Source organism: Balaenoptera ricei, chromosome 6, assembly GCF_028023285.1.
Source record: "Balaenoptera ricei isolate mBalRic1 chromosome 6, mBalRic1.hap2, whole genome shotgun sequence".
Lineage (NCBI taxonomy): Eukaryota > Metazoa > Chordata > Mammalia > Artiodactyla > Balaenopteridae > Balaenoptera > Balaenoptera ricei.
Window position 1 is genome coordinate 58,936,204 of NC_082644.1, and position 27,767 is coordinate 58,963,970.

The window sequence follows — 27,767 nt, forward strand, 5'->3', positions numbered from 1 at the left end:
GAATTCAAATAATCAATTTTAATTTCTGTCTCCATCACTAACGATTACTGACAAGGAAGTTCTCAAGATGAAATTATGGAGTCTTCCTCTGGAGACTGCAAACATAAGGAAAAAGAGAAGTTGTAAAGAGATGGTTTTATTTTGTGGTCAGTCAATTTTGGGAAATAAATTCAAAAGCAGTAGCTACAATCAACAGTACAGAGAACCTTACATTCATAAGGATACCAGTTTACTTTAGCTGTTAGTGAGCAGTTCCATGTAGAATTGTTATCTATAATGTATACGTATATCTTTGTGAAGAAGCTTTGTTATAGGGATGCAAGATGGAGGTAGAGTGATTACTATGGTATTATTTTTATGGTTTAAATTTGCGTTTACAAAATACCCGGTGTAGTCTTCGTACTGGAGGCCAGACACCCACGGAGCTGACTCCTGTCTTCTATCAAAACCTGCTTTGGGGAAATATTATAAAATTAGTCATTTACTCTTTAACGTGAGTTTAAATAAATGCATTGAGCTTTCAGTAGTAATTACATTAAAAACTCTATGAGTATTGTAGAGTTAAGTAGTTCAAGTTCAAGCCTTGGGGAGAAGTGGTGCAGTCTAGTAGGGACAGGCATTCTTTCTGACAGAACCCTTCCTGCAGAGGCGACTGCTTCTTTCTCCTTGGACAAATAAAGCCAGCCCCTTGATCTTTACCATCAGGCAGGGCCCAGTGATGCTTCCGGTGAGGAGCAAAACAAAAGGTAGTCGGTTCTTTGAAGGTGATTTAGCACCTAATTGTTATTCAACATTACATTTTAAGTCATTCTAGCTACTGCAGTACAACAGTGCTTTTTTTTTTTTTTTAATAAGAAATTAATTATCTGAACAAATTTACTTCTTGGATTTAGTTTGGTAAATGGCATATATCCAATTAATAGTTTTGAGGAAAACTGACATCACAGCACCTGAAAACCCAGAGGGGTCTTTTAGGATGAGATAGCATATGTCCAAGGCATCAACTGAAAGCTGTATAAATATTGGTTGTTGCCCTTGTTATGTAATCTAATCATTTACAGATAAGGAACCTGAGGCCTTTGACACTAAAGGAATCACCTAGGCTAGCTAGGTAAGGAGCAGTCCAGAAGAACTGAGTTCCTAAATACAGAACGCATTCTACTCTATCAGGCTGCCTCCCAAGTTTTAAATGGTATCCCATGAACACCAGATCTTTTTTTTTTAACTTTTCCGAGCTTGAATTTAAAGGAATAAAATGTAGAGACTTGGTGATTATTTCCTAAAAAACTAGTGTCAACAGCTGCTTTCAATGTTCAACACATACCTTAGTATGTATCAGTCAAGCTGTATAAGAAAGTTATTTGTTCTGTGTAACTTTTCATCTGACAATCATATATATTGATATGCACATAGATTTACATACCTATATACTTCCGGGTGTTAGAGAATGAATATATTTTACATGAGAACATTCTGTGTATCCTTTAAATTGAAGAAAAAAGTGGAAAGATTTTAGAATAGTTATAGAGTTCATTCAGCCCGCCACTCAGCAGTAGTATGGATAGTGGAAATGCAAAGATGAAAAAGACTGACACAGTTCTTGGCTTTATGGAAATTAGTACCTCAAGTAACTGTAGGGTATGGATATAGGGAGACAGTCAATCAAGTTTGATGAAAGTATGGGGAAAGTTATGGTGTTGAAATATAGAATCTTATGGGGACAAAAAAGAGACAGACGCATACACCAGATCAGTGAAGGTGGCCAGAATAAAAGTTAACCAGTGGTGCTCGCTTCGGCAGCACATATACTAAAAAAATTAGAATGATACAGAGACGATTAGCATGGCCCCTGCACAAGGATGACATGCAAATTCGTAAAGCATTCCACATTTTTATATGACCCAGCAATCCCACTACTGCGCATATACCCTGAGAAAACCGTAATTCAAAAGAGTCATGTACCACAATGTTCATTGCAGCACTATTTACAATAGCCAGGGCATGGAAGCAACCTAAGTGTCCATCGACAGATGAATAGATAAAAAGAAGATGTGGCACATATATACAATGGAATATTACTCAGCCATAAAAAGAAATGAAATTGAGTTATTTGTAGTGAGGAGGATGGGCCTAGAGTCTGTCATACAGAGTGAAGTAAGTTAGAAAGAGAAAAACAAATACTGTATGCTAACACATATATATGGAATAAAAAAAAAATGGTTCTGAAGAACCTAGGGGCAGGACAGGAATAAAGACGCAGATGTAGAGAATGGACTTGAGGACACTGGGAGGGGGAAGGGTAAGCTGGGATGAAGTGAGAGAGTGGCATGGACATATATACACTACCAAATGTCAAATAGATAGCTAGTGGGAAGCAGCCGCATAGCACAGGGAGATCAGCTTGGTGCTGTGTGTCCACCTAGAGGGGCGGGATAGGGAGGCTCGGAGGGAGATGCAAGAGGGAGGAGATATGGGGATATATGTATATGTATAGTTGATTCACTTTGTTTTAAAGCAGAAACTAACACACCATTGTAAAGCAATTATACTCCAATAAAGATGTTAAAAAAAGAAAAAAAAACAAAAGTTAACCAGGGGAAGGGCAGTGGTATTCCAGGAAGAGGAAACTGCATGTATGAAGACTCAGAGAGAGCTCAGGATTGGAAAGAAGGTCAGTAAAGGTAAAGCTACAATAGGCAAATCTGCAAAAACATTGTTTTAGGAATTCCTCAAAAGAATCAGTCTGCCAGTCTTCCTTATAAGTTTCCATTGGAGGCTCTTACACTGTATGTGAAGTTGTTTATTCTGACATAGTATTTGTTCTTTATATTGATTTTCAATCATCTAACATTCTCTGTAATGTCCTATTTGAGTAAAATTATCATTATCATCAATAGACATATATTTATTAAGCTCCTACCAGTTGTGAAGGCCTGCATACTGAGACTGCCGCGTCTGAACCCCGATTACAGTAAAGGATTTAAAGTTGAAAATATTAGGTTGTTCTTGGTCTGTTCAAAGAGACCAAGTGTACATCCTTGAAGCTACTTTTTTCCCTACAATTCTTTGATCCGGTGATTTCACCTCATTATTCCTATTCTAATTCCCTTGGTTCAGTTTCTTAAAAATGTATTTTGAAATATTTAAGACATACAAAAATATAAATGTTTCAGCAAACTCATGCATGCATCACCCAGTTTAAGAAATAAAATTTTGTTTAAATTTATTTGAATAAGATTTAAAATAATTAAATAAAAACTTTTAATGAATGTATGAATAAAGAAACAAAAATTTAAAAATAGATTAATAATATCCCTGCATGCCTCTTCTCCCCAGTCTCATTCCTTCTTATCCTGCTACATCAAGCGGTAGTTTCTCTCTTACATGTTGCAGTTAATGGGTTCTTGTTCCCAGTACTTTTATTGCATGTACTTTTCTGGCACGTGCATTTTGTAATGTTTCTGATGCTGAGAACTCGAATCTCTCTGCCATCCAATCTAGAGAGTAATCCTCTGACATTTTACTGCAGGATAATTTCTCCTAGGTTTGACAGTGAGTCAGTGAGTCAAAAGACTCCAGGCTCCAATGCTGTGTTTCCAAGGGTTACAGAAGTTCTCTAAGCATCTTTCCTTGACATGTAACATAATAAAAAAGCATTGCCCTTGACTTTTGTTTTGGTAATTATAATTAATAGATGCTTTATATATGTAAGAAGATGTATACATTTCAGAACAATTTTCCTTTTGAGTATCGGAATGAGTGCTAATGATGACGAAAGTGTCCTCTGCTCATTATTTTGGATCAAAATTGATGGACTCTAATTAAACTGAAATATTTCAGCTCACAGTACTAGTTAATTCTGCCTTGTATATAGGCTCACCTTGCAATATATGCAGTTTGCAAACAGATATTAAAGAATAACAGCAAAAGAGCTGAATGCTGAACCTCAAACTTTACCAAACCTCTTTATGGTAAATTGTTAAATGTTTTTCATGAAAAGTTTGGGTATCACTTTCTGAGAAATTCCTCCACATCTAGAAATTTCAGTTTGCAGTTACCCATGAAGGAATAGAAATGATTTACTTATGATTTGCATTTGGAAAGAGTATTTTAAAGCTATATTTGTGTGGATATCACAATTTCAACATGATTTACTATCTTTAGGGTTAAACCACATGTGTATAAAGGATCTTTTGAAGAGCAGTAGTAATACAGTTAGTTTAGGAAATGCCACAACTTCAGCTTCCTGTTCTTTGCCTTGGCTTTCTTAAAAAGTGAAGACTTTCTGCTCTATCCTGTCAAGAGCAAATGCAGCATGTGTTAGCAGAAGGAAGGAACCAGAGGCAGGCCTGCCCTCTTGACCTGTCCGGCTGGGCGTGTCAGTTTGCTAGATGAGACCTGGCAGCCCTGGGCTCTGTGTCCGGGGACCCTGCAAGTAGGTGGGGGCATTCCTGACTTCTGTGATCATAGCCCCCTGTAGGTGCAGAAGACACCACAGTGGCCAATGAATCCATCTAAATATTTAAGTAAAGTAGGACGAATAGTTCAACTCATCTTAGGAACTTGTCAAAATTTAGGATTCTAGGAATCATTTACGAGACATAGAAGAGGAGTATAAGGATTCTGTTCCTTAAATTTCGAATTTGAAATTTTCTAAGGTGATGTCCATCTTAGAAAAGAATATAATACTAAGACTTGATCTCTAGCCCTCTAAGACATTAAGTGGACCTCCGGGCTTCCTTTCTTTTCACCTGCTAACCTTTGTCTTCCAGTCTTCCTTTTCTCAATCCCCATTATGTGGAGTAAATGTGGTGGCTTTTATTTCTTCCTTGCCTTTCCCTGAGCGGGTGAGTGGTGCCAACAGCTGAGTGTCTTCTTCAGACAGCATCTAGGACCACTGTGCATTTTGTGTGTTCGGTGGTGGGCAGGCCAGGCACACACAGAGTTAAGCCCACGGCCGCTCTGTGTTAACTGAGCATTTCTCAGTGTAGCCGGGTCGTAATCCCTCAGCAGATGCTTTAGGGGTCTTGTTATTGTCCAGAAGTGGCTCTTGTATGAGAAAAATGCAGCCATGCAGAAATGGCACACACACTGTTGACTCGCCCACCATGGCTTAAGGTTTTTCCTTTATAACATCCATGAACCCGTTTCATCTCTACCTAGCCAGAGAGTGTTGGCGCCTTCCCTCTCTCTACACCTTTAACTCGTTAAAAATAAAAAACAACAACGACAATAAACTAGAATCACATCATAATGTTCCCTACTGATAAGAGGTTCTGGTTTTCCTTGCGTTCTTTTCAGTTTGTCGTTGTTGGCCCAGACCTTGCCCCTTTCTCAGGTCTTTCAGCCGCATCATGGCCTTTCAAAACTTTTAAGTCCTGTAATACTATATTTTGTGAAGAAGGGAAAAAAATGAGATTTTTTTCCTCCTTGCTTTTGTTAACCCATTCTTGTTTTAGGCTCCAACAAAAAGGGTTTTTGTTAACTGGAGCTTAAAATCGGCCAGCTTGCAAAGTATTCTCCCTTTTTATGCAGGGAGGATTAGCTTGCCATGTTATGCAGTTCCCTTGTATGAGCCATTCACGTGTCCTGTCAGAAGGTGTATAATTACTCACTTCACCATCAGCAATCATTCTTAAGTTAAAACCTGTTTTAAACCTCTCATTAATATAAATCATACCGGGAAGGTAGAAAATACACCTTCAAAAAGAACGAAGTGTTAGGGAGCTAATCTGTTCTTTTCATAATAGACCCAAAGTAAATAATTTTTACTTAGCGCTTTTCTCTCTTTGCAATCAAAATAGTTTGTGATAAAAGATCGGGTACCAGGGATTGCATAAATGTGCAGTGTTTTATTCAGACAGGATTGGGCTTCCTGCTTGGTGCCAGCCTCGTTTTCTCTCTGTCACCCTTGAACAGTGAAGTGTGTAATCCTCCATTCTTTTAAAGTCAGCCCCCTGACAGAATTTCCTCTCTCTCCCTCTCTCTGTCTCTCTGTCTCTCTTTCTCTGCCCTTCTCTCTCTCTCCCCCCTCCCTCTGTCTCTCACCCTCTCCCTCTCACCTTCTCCCTCTCTCTCTCTCTCTCTCTCTCACACACACACACACACACACACACACACACACAGATTCAGGAGTAAAATGTTTTCATTTTTCAGGTTTTTCTTTCAATGAACTATCCCAGCATGCTTGGTTAGCTAGCAAGCAGTCTGAACTTATAAACAATGCCTCAAAGTATGATTTTTCTTCATGGAAGAGCCTTAGGCAAAGGACTCAAATATCCATGGTCTATTTATTCATTAGCAACGTGTTCTAGTACAGGTATGGTAGCTCTAAAGGCATAGCTTGAGTTACTCATCTTCCTAACATACAGAGGCTGCTTCTACTCTTCCTCCATGCCTCCCACACCAGAATCTCCCTGCCACTGCATCAGACCTGTTGTGGTTGTGGAACATGCAGTCCAAGTTGGGGCCTCAAGATGAGGGAGTTAGGCAGTCTCTGAAAAAATGTCTCAAATTCTTATACATCCTGAAAGGCCCAGCCAGATCTGGCCTTTGCCCACCTCTCCAAATTCATTTCTTACTTTTCCCCCTAGCGCTTCTGACTCATCATCTTGACAGTCTCCCTTTTCTTCTTTAAATTTGCCAAAGAGCCCTACTCTTTTCTACCTAAGGGACTTCACTTCTACTAATCCCATGTGTCCCAGCTAAGTTTTACTTATTCGTCAGGTCTAAATTTAAGCCAACGTCCTTTCTTTTTTCCACATTTTTTCAATTCAGTGCCAACGATGTACCAGAAGTTATTCTAGGTCCTTGAGGTTCAGGGTTGCTTTGAACAGATAACATCCCTGCTCTCATGGGGCTTATATCCTAGGAAAGGCCTTCAACATAGAAGTCTTCTTGGACATTCCAATCCATGTGGGCCCCCTTGAAGTTGTGTTTCCATAAAACTCTATGAGTCTTCATTGCATTTTCTTCACTCTGAAGGAATAAAGGAATGGCTGTCTCCCTGTCCCCAGACATCTTCCAACTATACTCTTCCTGAATTCTTTTATATCACTCTTACACTGTCTGAAACATTACACTAATTAGAAATTCATTGGGATTGACAGACTTTTTCTTACAAAATAAATGTCAGTTACCAAAAGCAATTGTTTTAAATTCATATCATCTGCTTTTCTTTTAGCACCTGGTGGACATTAGTGGCTGCAGGAATGAGGACAAGGTTGGGTTGAGACGTGATGCATTTAGGGCCTGGAACAGTGGGAAGTCCAGGGTGGCTGGCATGGGGCACAGGACCTGGGAGGATGGGTGTCAGGGAGATGGGAGTGCCCACAGGGAGAGAAGAGGGTTTGGAAGTTAAGGTTGGCTTTCTTTAGGAATTTAAATAGAGAAAGCTAAGGCCCCCTTTTCTTTTTTTGTCCCTTGGGAAAGAAGGAAAGGAACTAAAATTAGTTAATCTTTTACGTGCCAAGGACTTTACCTATCTTATTTCTTTTTTTTTTTTAATTTCTTTTAAGGCATTATTTTATCTCCAGTTAATATTTAAAGATCAGGTCTCTTTAATTCCAGAATTAGAACATGTAAAACTGACACTCTGTAGCCTCTGGGTACTCAATGTCTGTTGAATGAATGAATTCACTGTATAAAGACTTGTTCTCCACTTTGGCATGAGTCTTCAAGCCAGCTTCCCTAGACTCAGATTTCATGTTGGTACTATTGGTATCATAGCCGAAGTGCATTCAGGGTTGAATTGGGCTTTGTGGGCTGGTATGAAAACCTAGTCACCTTGTATGATATTGTTTTGATAGGAGATTTCAATGTGAGGTCCAGACCACTGACTCGCCTATGAGCTTTTGGAGCTCTATTCCTTAGTAAGTTGGGGGTTACCCGTATGTGAATACAGAACTGATATGAAATTAAATCTTACGTATTCTGTTTTCTTGTGATACTTAGGACACTTCTAATTGAGCTTAAGTGGTTCTCTCTCTTTCTTTTTTTTTTTTTTTCATAAATCTCCCCAAAGCCTTTTTATAAGTAGGTAGTATACCTAATAATGATAGTAATAGAAGTTATTACCTAAAAAAATTTAAAAGAAGTCAAAGGAAACAAATAATTTCTAAGATCCCCCAAATATAATATCTTTTGACATGTCCCTCTTTCATACTGAGTCACCAGGAACATGACATTAAGCTGATTTTGATTTGGGTTCAAGTGAGAGAGAAACCGTGTTAGTGATGAACTCTAATAAGGTTAAAACGCAGTCACAGAGAGACCCCAGATGGACTGAGAGAGGCAAACCATGAGGTCCTTTCTTATGTAATGGTAAAGCCTGGACAGAAAGGAAGCTTTTTCACTGCAATATTTGCAAAACTGCATACATCAATTTACAAGCAGTTTGAATTTATATGTAATTGACATATTTCAAAAACATTAAATGTTGGAATTGACATATATACACTAGTATGTATAAAATAGATAACTGATAAGAACCTGCTGTATCAAAAAAATAAATCAAATAAAATTCGGAAAAAAAAAAGACATTAAGTGAAGAGTGAAATGTTTGCTATTTTGACCACTAAATTTGAGTGTGTAGTGGGAGTAGGTAGGCTTTAGTGCATGGGCTCAAGTAGAAGATTATTTGGTTGAGATGTGGGAATCACTAGTAAGAAAAATAAGGTTCATATCGAGTCCAGTGCCTTTGATGTGTATGTTTCTATTCCTATATAATAACTTTTAAAGTCAGCTTCAACACAGTATAATTACAGTTACTTCTACTGTTCCTATAACAATTTTAAAAAGATACATAGAAATACAAAGTTGGATGACAAATCTGATTAAAGGAAGAGTAAATGAATGATTCAAAATGAGTTAAAAATGAAATTTTGTCTTTAAAAGGTATTATGTTAAAGTACACTTGGAAAGAGAAATTATGTAAAATTAAATTCATAGATATAGATTCTTCCAGAGTACCAAGAGACACGGTAGTTCAGTGGATGGAACACAGGTTCTGGAAACCTGGGCGGCTCTTCTCTGCATCTCACCAGCAGCATTAACTCTAGCAAATTACTTAACCTGTTGAGGCCTCTCTTGTTCCTCACCTGTAAGGTAGGGCTGATAATAATAGTATCCACCCTGACAGTTTGTATTGAGAATTAAAGCCAACTTTTGTGAGGCTTCTTATCAAATGCCTATTTATCAGTGACATCTCACACAGTGACTATTCTCATCAACAATTATATAGCAGTAGAGGAAATAGATATTTTTAAAAAATTATTACAAGTAAGTCACAACGTATTGTTATTATCTTCCTGTTTTCATGACAGGATTCCTATTACTTAGGTTTGGGAAAATATCCAATTCATGAAAATCCAAAGCAGCTCTGCTTTTGTTCTATAGTACCTGTTATAATACATTTCAAGTTTAAAGAGGGACATTTCAGAACAATGTTCATTGATTAAAAAAATTCATCAATTTTTTGTTCATTCAATAAACAGTTTCTGAGTACCTAGTAGTATTTTATGTCTTATATTAACCTCTAGGAATAAAAAGCAAAGGCTCTTTTCACAGTCATCCACAGGGACGTTGCAGTCTAAGAATAAAGTTTTTCCAAGGAACTGGTAATCCACTAGACAGTGGTAAGTGGCAGAAAGCTTTGAACTGATAAATAAGGTTTTAAAATTGTAGTATTTTGGGGGCATCTTTAGGAAGGATTCTACACACACAGAGAGGCACAAACACACCTTGAGTTTATAAGTTAGAAAGCCATTTGAAATGTGAACAAAAAAGTCATTTTAAATTTTTAGTCCATGGCAAAGACAGAATTATCTGAATAACTCTAATTGTTCATTTCTAAGGTGTCCTTGGCTGTATTAATCTAATGTTTATTTTTAAAATGTGATTAGCAATTATCTGGAATACTTTTAAAAATATATGCTTCCGTTAATAAAGGTCATGTTAAATTTTTTTTTGTTTTTTTGTTGTTTTAAGACTCATAATCATATATTCATTGCTTTTCTTGAGGGTGTTTTTACTGAATAGATTTTGACGAAAAATATTCTTTAAATATTGCTTATTGGCTTACTGGATGAGAGATGATTCATCTCTCAATGAATTAATATTTTCAGTTTCGTTACAAAGCCAAATTGTCATCATTAAATGATTTTAGAAAAAAATAACAGGTTCTTTAAAATGTAGAGTACATACCTTCTCAATTAATTATTTTGTCAATGTTTATTGAACAATGAGAGCCAATTTAAGATTACAATAATTGAATCTTCTGAACTAGTGTTAAAAAATTTACCCGATCAATCTTCTAAGTCATATTTTAATCAATTTTGTTGAAATGAGATCCATTCAAAAGGAAATAACACATATTTCACCACAATGACCAAATATTATGTACAACCAATGTAAAAGAAAAATTCATTAGAAACAATTATATTGGCCTGGACCTTTAAATATTTTGTTCTGTGTTTCCGAATACTTTTTGGATCTTTTTGTAGAGAATGAAAGCAACTTTGGGAGTGAATCCTGAGAGTTTGGTAGAACTAGATCTGCTTCTAAGCTTAATGCCTGCTTATTAAGCTGGAAAACATTATTATTTTTTTACATTAGACTTTAATATCATAAACAATGACGGCCTTTTCATGTTGTTTTCATAAAACAAAATTTGCTTATAAACCCAAAGCCATAAAACCACAAAAACCCCAGACACAATCCATCACTTTGTTCCATCCCGAGTTCAGTTTATTGCTTTCAAATACATCATATAAAGTGCCCTGTACTTGAGGAAGAATATAGTTTAAGGATGAATCCAGTACCAAATAATCACTGGCCTCTTAAGGACAACATTTATATTTATTTATTTTCTCAGAGCATTCCTTAGGATTTAAATCCTTGGATATCCAAATCAAAGGCATTCAAGTAAACAAAGCTACACTTCATATTTAAAAAATGCTTTCAAAGGAAAATTTATACAATTCAAAAACTACTTAATGTCCTTGCAGGGAAGAAACTATATACCTACATTAGTGGTAAAGAAAATATGAAACTGGAAAATATATAATTCTGGAAAAGAACAAGACAGGGCAGATGATTAAACTGAGATCATATAAAGCTTGATTTTTGTTCAGGACACTTTCAATTGCAATTATCCTCTTTGGTTCTTAGCTGTTTATTTTTAGTGGTGAGATCATAGTTTTCCATGATTAGGGAAATAGGGTCTCCATACGGAACTATGATGTGGAGTCCAGAAAATAACTGTGCTATCAGTGGAGCAGAGTTCTCAGCAAATGCTGGTGTACTGTCGCCCCCAACCCCAGTATTGAGAAATAATTAACATACATCACTGTATAAGTTTAAGGCGTACAGCATGATGGTTTGATGTATATTGTGAAATGATTACCACAACAGCTTTAGCTAACATCTGTTTTCTCATATAAAGAAAAACAGGGAAAAACATTTTTCCTTGTGTTAAGAACTCCTAGGATTTACTCTCAACGACTTCCCTATGTATCATACAGCTATGTTAGCTATAGTTATCATGTTGTACATTACATCCCTAGTACTTATCTGTCTTGTAACTGGAAGTCTGTACTTTTTGACCACCAGCCTCCAGTTCCCTCTCTGCCCACCTTCTGCCTCTGGTAATCACAAGTTTGATTTCTTTTTCTGTGAGTTTGTTTGTTTGTTTAGATCCTACATGTAAGTGAGATCATACAACATTTGTCCTTCTCTATCTGACATGTTTCACTTAGCATAATGCCTTCAAGGTCTATCCATGCTGTCACAAATGGTAGGATTTCTTCTTTTTTATGACTGAATTATAGATAAATAGATAGATAGATAGATGGATCTCACAACTTTTTAATCCATTCACCTGTTGATGAACACTTAGATTGTTTCTGTGTCTTGGCTATTGTAATTAATGTTGCTATGAACGTGAGTGCAGATATCTTCAGAGTTAGTGTTTTTGTTATCTTTGGATATATTCCCTTTTCTCCACATCCATGCCAGCATTTGTTATCTCTTGTCTTTTTGATGATGGTCATTCTAACAGGCAGGAGGTGATATCTCATTGTGGTTTTAATTTGCATTTTCCTAATGACTAGTGATGTTGAGCATCTTTTTATGTACCTGTTGGCCTTTCATGCATCTTCTTTGAAGAAATGTCTATTCAGTTTCTTTGCCCATTTTTAATTATTATTTATTTTTTTGCTACTGAATTGTATGAGTTCTTTATATGTTTTGGATATTAACCCCTTATCAAATATATGGTTTTCACTTTGTTAATGGTTTCTTTTGCTGTACAGCTTTTTAGTTTGATGTAGTCCCACTCATTTATTTTTGATTTTGTTGCTTGTGCTTTAGATGTCATATCCAAAAATTCATTATCAAGGCCCATATCAAGGAGCTTTGTTTCTGTATTTTCTTCTAGGAGTTTCATGGTTTCAGGCCTTACATTTAAGTCTTTAATTCAATTTGAGTTAATTTTGGGGAGTAGTATAAAATATGGGACCAGTTTCATTTTTTTGCGTGTTAAGAGCTAATTATCTCAGCACTACTTATATTTTTAAAAATATTTTATTGATGTATAATTGATTTACAATGTTGTATTAGTTTCTGCTGTACAGAGAAGTGATTCAGTTATACATATGTGTACATCCTCTTTTATATCCTTTTCCATTATAGTTTATCACAGGATATTGAATATATTGGGTTGACCAAAACATTTGTTTGGGTTTTACAAACTTTTTGGCCAACCCAATAGTTCCCTGTGCTATACAGTAGGACCTTGTTGTTTATTCATTCTATGTATAATCATTTGCATCTGCTAATCCCAATCTCCCAATCAATCCCTCCCCCACCATCCCTCAGTACCATTTATTGAAGGGACTGTCTTTTCTCTATTGAGTATTCTTGGCTTTCTTATCAAATATTAGTTAACCATGTATGCTTGGGGTTATTTCTAGGTTCTCGATTCTGTTCCATTGGTCTATTTGTCTCTTTTTACGCTGGTACCTTCCTGTTTTGATGACTACAGTTGTACAGTATAGCTTGAAATCAAGAAGTGTGTTGCTTCCTGCTTTGTTCTTCTTTCTCAGGATTCTTTTGCTATTTAGGGTCTTTTGTGGTTCCTTATAAATTTTAGGAGTGTTCCTGCTACTTCTGTAAAAAGTGCATTTGGAAGCTTGATAGGGATTGCATTAATCCTCTAGATCAGCAGTCCCCAACCTTTTTGGCATCAGGGACTGGTTTCGTGGAAGACAGTTTTTCCACGGACGGGGTTGAGGGGATGGTTCAGGCAGTAATGCAAGCGATGGGGAGTGGCAGTTGAAGCTTCGCTCACTCACCTGCCGCTCACCTCCTGCTGTGCGGCCTGGTTCCTAACAGGCCGCAGACTGGTACTGGTCCATGGCCCGGGGATTGGGGACCCCGCTCTAGATGATTTTGGTAGTATTGACATTTTAACCATATTAGTTCTTCCTGTCCGTGAACACAAGATACCTTTCCATTTATTTGTATCTCCTTTGATTCCTTTCATTGATGTCTTATAGTTTTCAGAGTAGAGATCTTTCAACTCCTTAGTTAAATTTATTCCTAAGTATTTTATTGTTTTTGATGCCATTGTAAATGGGATTGATTTCTTTAGTTCTTTTTCAGAAAATTCATTATTAGTGTATAGAAATGCTACTGATTTTGCGTGTTGATTTTGTATCCTGCAACTTTACCGAATTCATTGGTTGGATCTAAGTTTTTTGTTGTTGTTGTTGTTATTGTTGACTTTTTAGGGTTTTTTATATATAAAATCATGTCATCTGCAAATAGAGACAATTTTGCCTCTTTCTTTCCAGTTTTGATACCTTGTTTTTTCTTGCCTGATTACTCTGGCTAGGACTTCTAGTACTATGTTGAATAGGTGTGGTGAGAGTGGGCATCCTTGTCTTGTTCCAGATCTTGGTGGAAAAACTTTTACCCTTTCACCAATGAGTATGATATTAGCTGTGGGCTTGTCGTATATGGCCTTTATTATGTTGAGATATGTTCCTGCTATGCCTAATTTGTTCAGAACTTTTATCATAAATGGATGTGGAATTTTGTCAAATACTTTTTCTGCATTTATTGAGATGAGCATGTAATTCTTTCATTTTATTAATTTGAAGTATCATATTGATTTATTTGCGTATGTCGAACCATCCTTTCATCTCAAGGATAAATCTTACTTGAACATGGTGAATGATGCTTTTATAATGTGCTGCTGAATTTGGTTTGCTAGTTTATTTAGAATTTTTGCATCTGTATTCATCAGGGATATTGGCCTATAGTTTTATTTCCTAGTAGCATCCTTTTCTTGTTTTAGTATTGGGATAATGCTGGCCTCATAAAAGGAGTTTGAGAGTGTTCCCTCCTCTTCAGTTTTTTGGAAGAGTTTGAGAAGGACTGGTGTTCATTCTTCTTTAAGTATTTGGTAAAAGTCACCAGTGAAGCCATCTGGTCCTGGACTTTTCTTCATTGGGAGATTTTTTGATTGCTGATTCAATCTCCTTGGACTATTCAGATTTTCTGTTTTTTCCTTGATTCAGTCATGGTAAGCTGTATGTTTCTAATAATTATTCATTTCTTCTAGGTTGTCCAGTTTGTTGGCATATAGCTGTTCAATGTGGCATAGCTTTTGTAGCTTAGGACTTAAGCTACAAAAAAACAATCCTAGCTTAGGATTGTTTTCCACTTTATGCTTGTTGAATATGGCCTTCTGAGTAGGCCAGAAAAATCTTAAAAGTTGTTTATTATTCAGGGAAATACAATAAGGGATGAGAATGGATTTAAGGAGGGACTCTTTTATTTTATTATGAACTTATGTCTTTGAGTATTGTTTAGATTGTTTATGGGTTAGGTCGAAGCCTATTTGCTTGAAGGACAAAATCCCAGAAGATACACAGAATGCCCATCAGTGGCTTCGTGGCCAACTGGAGTGTAGTTGAGGCACTGATAGGATACAGGGTGGCTGGGAAGGAAACCGTGGCCAGAGCCTGTGAGACCAGGTGGGTTCCTGCTGCTTCACTTCTCTATCAATCACAGGCACTGCCATTTCCTTATCAGATGTAGGTGTGGAGGAATTGAGCTAGAACTAATAGGAAGGTTTTTCTGCTTTTGCGTTTCATTGAAATTAGATTGGCTCTAACCTGTTCCTTTAACACAGCTTCCTCCTTTTTTTCCTTTTTTTTTTTAACCATTGAGGTCAAACGTAATTTTTCAAAATTTTACTTCTTGATTTCTCTCTCCCGTGGAATTGCACAACAGGGAAAGAACTTGAAGTATAAAGGAAGCCAGTGTAATTATTAAATAATGAATGGTTACATTTTCATAGATAAATGTCATAAAATAAAAAATTCTGGAATGCTAATTTTTAACAATGTTCATATCTAAATGTGTTTCTTCTGGGAACTGTGGGTGGGAATTGTGCATGCTAAAATTGATGCAAATAGGTTGCAATTCAGAAAAACAATGCAACATAGAAGTTAATTAGTATCACAAGAACTGGAATCTAATGTAGTCACTTATCAGTAAGTGGAGGGCTTGGTTAAAGTCGATCAGCTCTGAGATCTGCTCTGCTGCTCACAGTATACAGAGTGCAGCCTGGCTTCTGTCAGGATAGACTAAGATTTTTGTCTTCAAGTCCCTGCTCTATGGCTCTGTGATCTGGGCATAGTGCCTAACCTCTCTGAGCCCCTGGTTAGCTGTGTAACTCAGAAGACAGAGCTGCAGGTAACATTCCAAGAGAGCAGCAGAAAGAAGGAATGGATTAATGCTGAGTCCAAAGACTAGAAAAAATTCTAGGACAGAAATGGCATTTTATCTGGTCTGCATGGAATGCAGGTTCCTAAACGCAGTGGATAAAGAGAAGGACAGACTTGTCTAGGGGAGTAGCATGGGCAAAGGCACAGTGGTCCAGCTCCCTGGGGCTTGAAATGCATGACTTCCTGTCAGGGGAGCTGAACCTGGAGTTTAGGAAATGGCCTTTGAGGACCCCGAACGCCATATGAAGTGACTTTATTCAGTAGGTGTATATGTTTCTTGGGCTGTGTAACAGATTACCACCAATTTAAAGCAACACCCATTTATTAATATGCAGTTTTGTTGGTCAGAAGTCCAGAGCAGTGTGTACAGTCTCTGTGCTATTATAAGACTGAAATCAAGGAGGCTGCTGGGGCGAGTTCTCATCTGGAGGCTCCGGGGAAAAGTCTGTTTTCAGGCTCATTCTTGTTGGCAGAATTTAGCTTCTTGTGGCTGGAGGATTGAGGTCCACATTTCTTTGCTGGCTCTCAGGGGGCTGTCCCCTATCCTTACCATGTAGCTCTCTCACTTTTCAAGCCAGCAATGGCACATTAATTCCTTCTCCTTCTTTGAATCTCTCTGACTTACCTTCTGAGATGAGCCAGAGAAAATGCTCTGCTTTTAAAGAGCTCATGTGATTAGATCAGGTTCACCTGGATTACTTCCCCTAATTTAAGGTCAACTGTGTCACGTAACATAATCTAATCGTGGGATTAAAATCCATCATGTTCACAGTCCCAGGGACTATGCAGAACATGTAGACCAGGGGGCAGGAAATTTAAGGGACCATCTTAGAATTCTGCCTTCCACAGAATTGCAGGTATCTGAGCAAGGGAGTTAGGTGTTCCAAGCACTATTCTAGAAAGTTAACAATAGTGGAATGTAGAGAGTGTTTTGGAAAAAATGAGAGACTGGAAGCAATTGACACAGGAGGAAGTCTTTGCAATATCAAAAGGGCTTTAGTACTGCTTATGTCCTGTTTAGTACTGATTCAGTACAGTTTAGTTCGAGAAGGGCTTCAGGGCATTGGAAATAGGGATCCAAGGATCAAAGGGACTTGACAACTTGCTACCTTCAGCTAGGAGCCAAGATAGTATTCCTTTGTGTTTTTGGAGGGAAAGATAATGGGTGGTGCTAAGGAGATGGTCTCTCTATGCCTCCCCCTCTGAATCAGGTTAGCCTTGGTCTGTTTTATGTACTGGCACTTCACTTTTAAATTAAATTCAGGATTTCCTCTTTATTGTTTAATCCAGAAGCCAGTTTGAGGACTGCTGCACCTTTCTAACACCTTCATTTTATAAATGAGAAAACAGTGGCTCAGAGAGGAGAAATAGCATCCCTGCTAGAGTTTCTTAGCTTTGCCAAGTATGTAGTTTAGTTTGAGAAGAAACAACCCATTGGTAAAGAATGAGTAGAGGGGTAGAGGGCATAAGAAAGGGCAGCTCATGAGATTATCTCATGGAGTCAAGGGAGACTGGGATTAGCTTGGTTTGGGATTCATTAGGAAAACTTCAGTTGTGTAAACGGGTCTTAGCCTGGCCGTTGAAGGAACTAATGGAGAGAAAAATCAGAATTGCCCCCATAAAGGTCTGCAGACAAAGCCAGCTCTGTGCAAAGTTGGGGGATAAAAGATGCTCCAGAGGCAGTGTGGTACAGTGGCATGAGCTTTGAGGTCTTAGGTATTTGAGCTGTGTGATGTTGTCTCCTTGAGTGTCAGTTTTTCCTACTGTAAAATGGGGCTAGTAATTTTGCACATATAAATACATAATAACAGTTCTGTGGGTCAAAACCAGTTGAATATCTGAAACCTTATATGTTTCAGCCTAATCTGTTAATACCTGATAGGGTTGCTGTGAGGCCTGGCTGTGATAATGCATGTTTAGCACAGTACCCAGCATATAATCGGTACTGAATGTATAACACCTGTTTGTAATATTATTCAAGGAAAAGGAGACTTCAGACTTTGGAATTTAGGCAGAGAGGTTAACCTTTCAAGCCAAGAGGAGCCTCTCACTGAGATACAGGACAGTAGCCAGGTGGCGAGGGAGAGGATTCTGGATTTCAGGTGAAATGTGAGAATATCACCCAGAGGGTCAGGTCAGGAGGGCAGAAGGACTGCTGATGTGTCAATATTTGGCTTGACCTGGGCACACAGAGTTTAGTAATTCACTGTGAATTGTAGTTCTAGAGAAGCTCATGGACTCGGGAGGAAGCTAGATGGGCTGTAGATAGGATAAAACCTCGTTCAGAGCAGAAAGCCCTCCTTGGGAGGGGCAGAGAGGGCCAGGAAGGAAGACAGGGATGGGATGTGTGTTCGTGGGCCGGGGGGCGAGGGGAGGAAGAGCAGGGCTAGATCTCACTGGATGAAGAACAGAAGCTCTGGGTGGTGGAAACTCATCTGGACAGGGCTGAGTTTTAGTGATGAGACGGGCCAGAAGTGAGGAATTTACACTTTGTTGAAGGAGGTTTTCTAGAAGGGAAATGAGGGTTCCTTAGGGAAGAGTAAAGAGCTGGGAGAGTGGCCGGAGAGAGGGGAGGAAGCGTGGGGAGGGGTGAAATTTGTGAGTGTTAAGGACGTGGGGGTGATGGGTACGCAGAGATGTGAGAGCCGTCGGCTGTGATCCACTGGCCAGGACACTGGGTCCAGCATCCAGAGTGACAGCAGGAGGAAACCAGGGTTCCCAGGTAGGGCTCCTGATTTCTCCAGAACTCTAGGTCTGGTAGGAAGGAAGACCCCTTGTGCAGAATAATCCACCTCTTAACACCTCCCCCCCACCCCCTTACGATATTTGAGAATACTAAGTCTTTCCCCTACTCCAATTCGCAAAACAGAATCAAAGCATCTCTGAGCCTGTGAATCACAAGGGCTTTACGACAGCTTCAGAGAGGTGCCTTTACCTTGTTTATGATGCATGTGTAATTAGAAAGGACTGTGTTCTTTTTGTGGCGTAAGACTTTGCAGTGGACCTACATGGTCATTATTATCAGTAATAATAAATGATAAAAATTTAGAACAGGTGTCTGATAATCCTTGGTGGAGAGGTTTCATGGGATCTTGTTCCCTGACTTTGCCTTCTCTCCACCTGGAAAGGAGGCTGATGAGCCCATCAGACCCCAGCCTGCTGGGAGGAGATTCCTTGGCTCGCTGAAGAAGGCATGATATGCTGAGATTACTGTCTATCATGGACGAAGGGCTGCTTTGATGCTCTCCCAGGGCTGGAGATGGAGAAGTAGCTTATGTGCAGATTCATCCTCTCACAGGGAAGTTAGTCTAGTTCCCAGGCAGGGAACCTTGGCCTTCAGAGTCACAGGGTGGGTTCTGACGTAACGGGTCAAGATATTGGCTTCTTCTCTTCCAGGAGAATGTTTGATATACTGTTTTATTCACCGTAGCTTTATTTCCACTGTATAAACAAGAACATGCCATTTTCTTGTCATCTGCAGAACCCCGGATTTCTTAAATCTCATCAAATGTAGTGTTATTTATTCAAGTTTTCTTCCTGAATTCTGCCCTGGAGTGTTCGTAGGCAGTTTAACATTATTCACCATTTAGTAAAAGTAACAAAACAAAACAAACCCCAGCAAACATGCCTCCTCCATAAAACACACATAAAGCAGGAATAACATGTGAATGAACAATATCCTAGCTTGAATTCGTTCTCTTGCGACAAATGTAGAGTTGTTTGTAATTCTGAGTAAATGAGTCTGCAAACCAAAATAGTTAGTAGGTTTAATTTTAGGTTTACAGTTTTGACATGGTAACCCTAAATTACATCTTATTTGGAAAAATCTTTTCAACTCAAACTTTTTTTTAGCCTAGTGCCACAAGATGACTCTATGTTAAAATTTCTCAGAAGACAATATAGCTCTGTCTATTAACCTAAATTAACGTATAGATAATAAATAGTAATATTTATTATCAAGATAGTAAATAATACCATTATTCGCACCTTAGATTCGCTATTCTTGTTGAAAATGTTGGTAGTCCTAAACATACCACATTTTAAAAAACAAAAAAGCCTTTAAACATGGCAGAGAGGAAATAGTCAGAGGATGTTCCAGACTGCATAGGATGCAACATCTTAGGGGAGAAAAAAGGCTAAAGCAATCAAAATTTCTACCAGGTTGGATTATCTGCATGAGTTTCATTAGCCACCCTTTACTGAAGAACTGGCACTTAAGAAATGTTTTTGTAGTTGGAGACTGAGGTGATAATTTAATGATCTCCAGTCAGAGCTAGTAGGAGACTAAGAGAGGAAAGGTTTTAGGTTCCCTAGAGGATAGGAAGTGTTTCTTTCAAAATCACTCTCTGTGGTGTCTCCACGGGCAACGTCAACAAACAGGTCCTTAATAAGTGTCTTTTATGATGGCAGTGGTTGGGTGGATGGTAGATCAAGAACTGAAAAGTGTCTGAACTTACAAGATTACAGGCTTAATAGAAATCTAGGCATCAGCTATGATCAAGACCAATGCATTTAAAATAAATACTTCTCCACTTTGAGCTCATGGGAAAAAAGGGACCGTGCATGTCAGATGCCAAACCCCTGACCAAATCTGGGCAGTAGTAATAACCTCTTTGGCCCTTGGTAAAATCTCCAGTAAACTAAATACCAAAATCAAATATAGAAATGAAGGGATCTCTGTAGACTAGCTGAGTGACATGGGTAGTTACTGGTCTCTCAGGTGGCCAGGAGTCCAACTGAGAGTTCTATAATACCTCACTCCTGCTTGCCCAGGACCTTCAAAGTCTCGGATTAATGTATGAAAAAATCTTTTTCAAAAGCCTTATTGAAGCTCTGTTGGCTTGGATAGAATGCCAGTGGGTAGAATCTGGGTTTTATCAGGTGCTACTTGAGGAAAAGCATTTATGGTAGTTCAAGAAAAGCACTGAAAACAGAAACACGTTTTGGAGGTTGTTATTTGGAGTCAGACTCTTGAATGTATCATGGAAACAGAACAATTGTAAATATTTTAAAAAATATTATCATTTTATTTTATATCTGGCTTGAATATGGTGATCATGTTTGTCTATATTTCCTGGACAACTGGCCTGTTCCTTCGGTAGTTTTCCTTTGGGAAAATGTAACCCTTCCAAATGCTGCCTTGTCGCTCACACCTCATTATTCTTATTCCCTTGTTAGGCTCAGCAATCCTTGCCTTCTTCTTAAAAATGCCGTTAGTTCCACAGAGTAATAGAGGGATTCTCAGCAATCACAGAAGAAGCTGAGTCTGTTTCAGAAAGTAGTTTACTGGCAAAGTAGCAGGGCCTAAGGGCTTACATTTTTGTGCCCCTCACTGCCATAGATATTTTATTTTCTTTTTTTTTAAATATAAATTTATTTATTTATTTATTTATTTTTGGCTGTTTTGGGTCTTCGTTGCTGTGCACAAGCTTTCTTTAGTTGTGGTGAGTGGAGGCTACTCTTCGTTGCGGTGCACGGGCTTCTCATCGTCGTGGCTTCTAGTTGTGGAGCATGGGCTCTAGGCACGCAGGCTTCAGTAGTTGTGGCACGTGGGCTCAGTAGTTGTGGCTTGCGGGCTCTAGAGCTCAGGCTCAGTAGCTGTAGCGCACGGGCTTAGTTGCTCCGCGGCATGTGGGATCTTCCCAGGCCAGGGCTCGAACCCATGTCCCTTGCATTAGCAGGCAGATTCTTAACCACTGCACCACCAGGGAAGCCCGATATTTTATTTTCTTACCCTAATTTTCCCTTCACTCAGAATGACTGTCCTGTTTGTTTGATCTCAGTGGTATGCGTTTTTTGGTAAGTGTTCTAAAAATCTTTGGGGGGAATGAAGTGGAGTATAAACAAATAGATAAATAAATAGGACAGTGAAGTTCTATCTTAAATGAAATAATTAGTAATATGGCCAGTCAGAGCAGGATTTATGAGTCTCCCAAAATAATGTAAATTTAGTTTGCTTAGTTTGTATCTTTTTTTCTATCTCCCAGCATTATTAAATACTTAGATAATTGATATCTTATCTTTTGGTTGCTCATGCCCACTCCAGAAATAATTTGTAAGACAATCTAATTTAGATTCTCTCTGCTTTAAATAGGAATTAGTGTGGGTTGAGTGTAATATATGTAAAAGATGTAACCTGGGAAAAGTTATTGCCCAGAAGGTTTGGAAATTACTACTATTTTTTCTTTGGGCATCATAAGGCAATTGATCAAAGTGGTCAACTCAATACGAAGAATATGACTTTGGGGCATAGCATGCTTATGAATTCAAATATTAAATCATTTCACATATATTCCACTTAATTTTATTAAGTTCTGCCCAACAGCACTTTCCAAAGTTACTCATAACTTAATGTATGCTACTATGGCAATATTTTAGAAGACGGATGGGGATAGCTGTTGTAGTGTCCAGTGTAAAGCACCATGTCCTGTACATAGGCTAGAGTAGTCCTTGTGAAATAAATGACTGTTAGCTGTGGGGTTGTCTGATACAGATTTGTACTGGAAAATTATACTTATTTTCCCTTCTTTAGCAAGACTCTAAAAGCAATTTTGGCAAATACAGCACAGTCCTTAGTGTCACATGAGTATGATGGAACTGAAGTGACTGTTATATGGCCCTGACCTTGGTGTCCTGATCCGGGTGATGTGAACCCTTTGGAGGATACAGTATCTCTCTTCTGGGGTTCACTCATTTTTGTGGAAGCTTACCTCCTCCACAACTTTGTACACACACACAACCTTCATTCTTACCAGTGGATACAGATGAACCTTGGCGGGACCCACCTGAATCCTACTTCGGGCCTTTCTCATACCAGAACTTCTTTAGTTTATGCCTCGTCTTCACAGGGACTTTTTGGGGTCAGCAAAGTGACTGGATAAACTAATATATGTCTCCATGTTAGTGCAGACCTTCCCTGTGGCATAAGCCCAGCTTGCTTGTCAATTTATATTTTTTTGCAAATGATTATTAATTTTAAAGATTTAGTTTTTTTATTTTTAATTTAAATTTATTTTAGAAAAATGCAAAAACAAACATTCTTGACCAGCAGCAATTAGCTTTTCAGGTAACTTCTGCCAGCCTATCTTTTCTAAACAAGACAAATCTGTGTTATTTCTTCATATTGACCATTATATCTGACTAAATTTGAATTCTACCAGCTTCATCTTCATTCCTAAGAGTGATGATAATACCTGTTTTTTGGTTTTTTTTTAAAGAGCTATTCTTTTTTTTTTTTTTTTTTAATTTATTATTTTTTTGGTTGTGTTGGGTCTTCGTTTCTGTGCGAGGGCTTTCTCTAGTTGTGGCAAGTGGGGTCCACTCTTCATCGCGGTGTGCGGGCCTCTCACTGTCGCGGCCTCTCTTGTTGCGGAGCACAGGCTCCAGACGCGCAGACTCAGTAATTGTGGCTCACGGGCCTAGTTGCTCCGCGGCATATGGGATCTTCCCAGACCAGGGCTCGAACCCGTGTCCCCTGCATTAGCAGGCAGATTCTCAACCACTGCACCACCAGGGAAGCCCAATACCTATTTTTTATTGCATACTCACCATGAACAAGGCACTGCGCTGGGAATTTACATGAAGTGTCTCAATTCTCACTACAGTCCCGCTTGGAAGAGATTACTATTTGCCTTTTACAAGATGATTAAAGGACATTTATCCAAGTTACAAAGCAAACAAGTGGACCAGAAGGTTGAGAATTCTTTATTAAATTTTGCTTTGATAACAAGAGTAACAGTTGCTTTTGTAGTAATATTGCAGAATTGTAGAAGTGCATGACATAGGAAGTTAGACTCCGTCTCAGTACATCATTCAGAGAAAACCAGCATTAACAAAAGGTGCATCTTTATCTGACTCTTGAGAATAACCCCTGGAGTTTATCTGATAATTTTTAATGTAACAGTTTCTAATTCTTTTTCTTATGACTTTTTGATGATATACTTTTTACTTTCTTTACAATCGAATCAGGATGCATTTTAAATTTAGAATAAGCAAAAATTCTCAGGTCAATATAACTTTTTACACATTTGCTTTCTCTCATTTTTTTTAGCCCCAAATACCCAAATCCTTCCTTATTTATTAGTTAACTTTTAACATTTATTCATAAAATAGCCTTCAACTAGTATGTGCAGGTGTTCAGTGCTGTCAACTCTGTTTTTCATTGGACTCCATGAAATGTACACCAGAGACTGAATTTTTCAAGCTCCTTGTTTTAAGTATTTTTGTGTTCTTTTTTTGGTTACAAGTACGCTAGAAAATCTATAGACACCTATGTGAAAGTTGGTATCTTTGGAGATTAAATAAAGACTGCTTTAGCCATTACTCTTCTATTTCTTGCCTTACTAAGCACCCCATTCATGAGCTTGACATGTTATTTTTTACCCAGCTATTTACTTAAAAAATTAAAATTAATACATTTACAGAAAAATCATTAAATACTGCATATGGGTAAAAATGAAAAGCAAATGTCCTTCCTCCTCTTGTTTCTCTCTCGGCCTTACACTCCTTCCTAAATTTCTTCTCCTTCCAGATTTTCTTAATGGACATATAAGCATATTTTAAGTAGTAGCTTCTTTTTAAGTTTAAATTATCCAGGATGACCACCTTCACAGTGCATGCCTCCCTCACATGTTCACTGCACTGCTGAATAAGCAAGTCTCAGCAAGACTTTCATATTCAGTAAAATAAGAATACATTTCAAATGGGAAAGACAACCAGGACCAAGGAAATAGAAATGGAGAATCAAAATATGGAAAAGAGTACAAGTTTGTAGTCTATAAAGTTCAATAATGTTGCCTGCTGGATTAACAAGTATCAAATGAGCACAAGTGTTCTGTTAGTCAGTATAAGAGGGAGGGATATAATCGATAATACTTTTTTTTTTTTTTTTTAATCTGAAAGACTTAAATGTGACCAGTTCTTAGAGGGAAAGTTTGAGCCTGGATTTCTCAAGTTTCCATGGAGGATTTTTCTGTTAGGTTGCTTGTTGGAGTAGCACAGGTCAAAATGGTAGGTGGCGATGTGAGATGTATCCAGCTCCATGCTTAACGTGGGGGCCTCCTGTTCAAAAATGAAGACTTTCAGGACAGTGATAGCAGGCATCCAATCAAGTGGCTTTGCAGGTCTGGGACGTGAAGCCAGCCCAGTGTACCTGGAGGTCCTTGACCATGTGGAGGCCTCTGAGTAGTGGAACAGGCTGGTGGAGGAGGGGGGAGGTGGTGCCGTATGCAGGGATGTGTTCCACTGAGTGTCCTCTTCGGGGTTTCCTGATCTTTGCCACATCTTAAGGAAGGGACATGGATGGTGGGCTAGGATGTGATGACTTGGGGGAGGGGGAGGGGGGGAGTAATGTGGGGAAGTGTAGAGGAGGCTCTGCTAGAAACAATAGAAATGTTTGACAGCTGACGTATAGACCGAAGGTAGCATTGGAACATTAAACAAAAGGGTGTGACATGAGGGGGACACTGTCCCTTAAATGTTGTGGGATGAGAGTCGGGGGGATATTTACACACCAACACCAGTGCATGGAAAACAGAGATAAGTAAGTTCATGGTTCCCGTTATGTACGTGTAAGAGGAGAGAGGGAACCACGCTTCCTCACCAGACACAGCAGAGGGGCACGAAACTCAGATTAGTGGCCTGGGATGTCAGGAAAGGCTTCCTGGATGAGGTGGCCCTGAGAGGGATCCTGAGGGACCAGCCTGGGTGGAGACCAGGAAGCCCAGGTCCTGTTATCCAGGAAGCACTTCAGACTTTGTGTTCAGGCTTTGGGGAACCCCTGAAGGCTTCAGAAGGGTACCATGGTCAGATTTACATTTTCTATTTTTTTAAATTTTTTTAATTTTTATTTATTTATGGCTGTGTTGGGTCTTCGTTTCTGTGCGAGGGCTTTCTCTAGTTGTGGCGAGCGGGGGCCACTCTTCTTCTCGGTGCGCGGGCCTCTCACTATCGCGGCCTCTCTTGTTGAGGAGCACAGGCTCCAGACACGCAGGCTCAGTAATTGTGGCTCACGGGCCCAGTTGCTCTGCGGCATGTGGGATCTTCCCAGACCAGGGCTCGAACCCGTGTCCCCTGCATTGGCAGGCAGATTCTCAACCACCGCGCCACCAGGGAAGCCCAGATTTACATTTTCTGAAGTGCTTTTTGTGTTAGCGTGAAGCGGTGGTTCTCAAAGTGTGGTTCCCAAACCAGAAGCATCAGATCACTCATGAGCTTCTTAGCAGGGCAGAGTCCTAGGGCCCCATTCTGACCTATGAAATCAGATCTCTGAGGATGAACCCGAAACTGGGTTAGAACAAGCCCTCTAGGTGATTCTTAGGTACATTAAAGCTTGAGAACCACTACTGTGGAGAATAGATGACAGAAGGAACTTCGTGTTTATCATAAATCACTTATTTGATTAATGATGAACCTGCGGGCCAGGGTGAATAAGTAACTTATCAAAGATGAACTTAGTGGTGGGCAGTAATTAAGACACGAGTCTCCTGACTGCTCTTTCTCTCTGCTCTTTCAAACTTCCTAGGCAGTGAGAGGATTATCAGAGCATTTTTTAAAGGAAGATGTAATTATATGTTAGATTACCTTTCCAAAACAGTGCCTACAAAAGTACAAATGGAAATAGGCAAATAATGTAAGTATGCAATGATTGATAGATAACGTTTGCTTGTATATTTCACATGTGATGCATGTTATGTTTGTGTGTCTCTGACACTGGCATGGGGAAGAAGGAAGTGACTTCTCTAAACTTTAATTACTCTCTAAGCAGTGAATTTACTAGCTCTATGACCTTGGGTAAAACATTCAGTCTCTTTGAGCCTTAATTTCCTTATCTATGAAATGGGATTAATAATACCTACCTAACACTGTTGTTAGGATAAGGTAGCTTATGTGAAAGTGATTTGTAGGCTGTAAAGCATTATAAATGTGAGTGATATTATTTTTATCACATAGTTTAAATGTAAGTCCATTTATCTAGCAAACATTTATTAAACATATATGATGGGCAATATCATAAGAGTAGACTTTTTAGAAATGTGTTTTTGTTTGGAAGAATTATAAAACTTTTCAGGTGATTTCCTAAATTATTCACATAATTACTAAGTAGGAAACCCACTAAGACTTAATAAGAAAATTTTTGATTTGAAATTTACAATCCTATATTTTGCATTGAATCTTACCTTAGGTTGTTAGTTCCCTTCTAACTTTTTATTCATTCTTATTTTCATAGAGATACTTAACCAATGCATTCTACTTTAATATTTTTAATTTTGTTCTTTAAGAAATGATTGAGTTTAGAAATTAAATGAGTGTATCATTATTTACATAACCTTCCAAAACAGCAACTAAAGTGTATGAGTAATTTCTAAGTAAAATTAAGTCAATGAGTGGTTTATGTGACTCATCGTACCTTAAAATGAATTGGAGTAGTTTTGCTTTCATCAATTAAATATAAGTTTGCTGGTTATTAATATGAGTCTTTTGATATGCTCATTTAAGCAGGTCATTGAAGGTCTTCATAGCTGTAGGTTAGATTCTCTCTGGGATTTGATTAACTTGTGTCTCTTTGGTGTGAGAACAGTTCATTTTTAAGGAATGCCCACCTACCTCTAGAGGTGGCACTCATTCTTTAAGAAGCAGCACTTTATTTGCATTAACTCTAAGGCAATAGTCCATTTAATACCAGCTAAATTGCAGTTATCTATAAAGCCCAGTGGTGTATTCCTTTGGTGGGGATATTCTGTTTAACTGAGAGACAATTCTTTAAATGTTTTAATCTTTCAATTATCTATTGTTGATGTTGAAGATCTTTCCAACGTATATACTTCCTTTCCTTTAAGTACAATATCATTGTCACAAAAGAAGTTAATCATTTTTAATATCAATAACATGGCACCATATGGTTCAACTCACATTTCATTGTAGGGTCCAGGAGAGGCCTGACCTGGAGGGTCCCCCCTAGCCTGGGGAGGT

The 27,767-nt window shown here is 38.4% G+C and overlaps 1 protein-coding gene and 1 non-coding gene across 8 annotated transcripts in view; both read left to right on the forward strand.

Moving 5' to 3' along the window:
- The window catches only part of NFIB (nuclear factor I B), a 236,964-nt gene that overhangs the window by 75,353 nt on the left and 133,844 nt on the right, over window positions 1–27,767 (forward strand). The gene's annotated exons all lie outside the window — the stretch shown is intronic.
- LOC132368332 (U6 spliceosomal RNA) lies at window positions 1,785–1,894 on the forward strand. Its single transcript, XR_009504068.1, has one exon. It is a non-coding gene; the product is annotated as a U6 spliceosomal RNA (small nuclear RNA).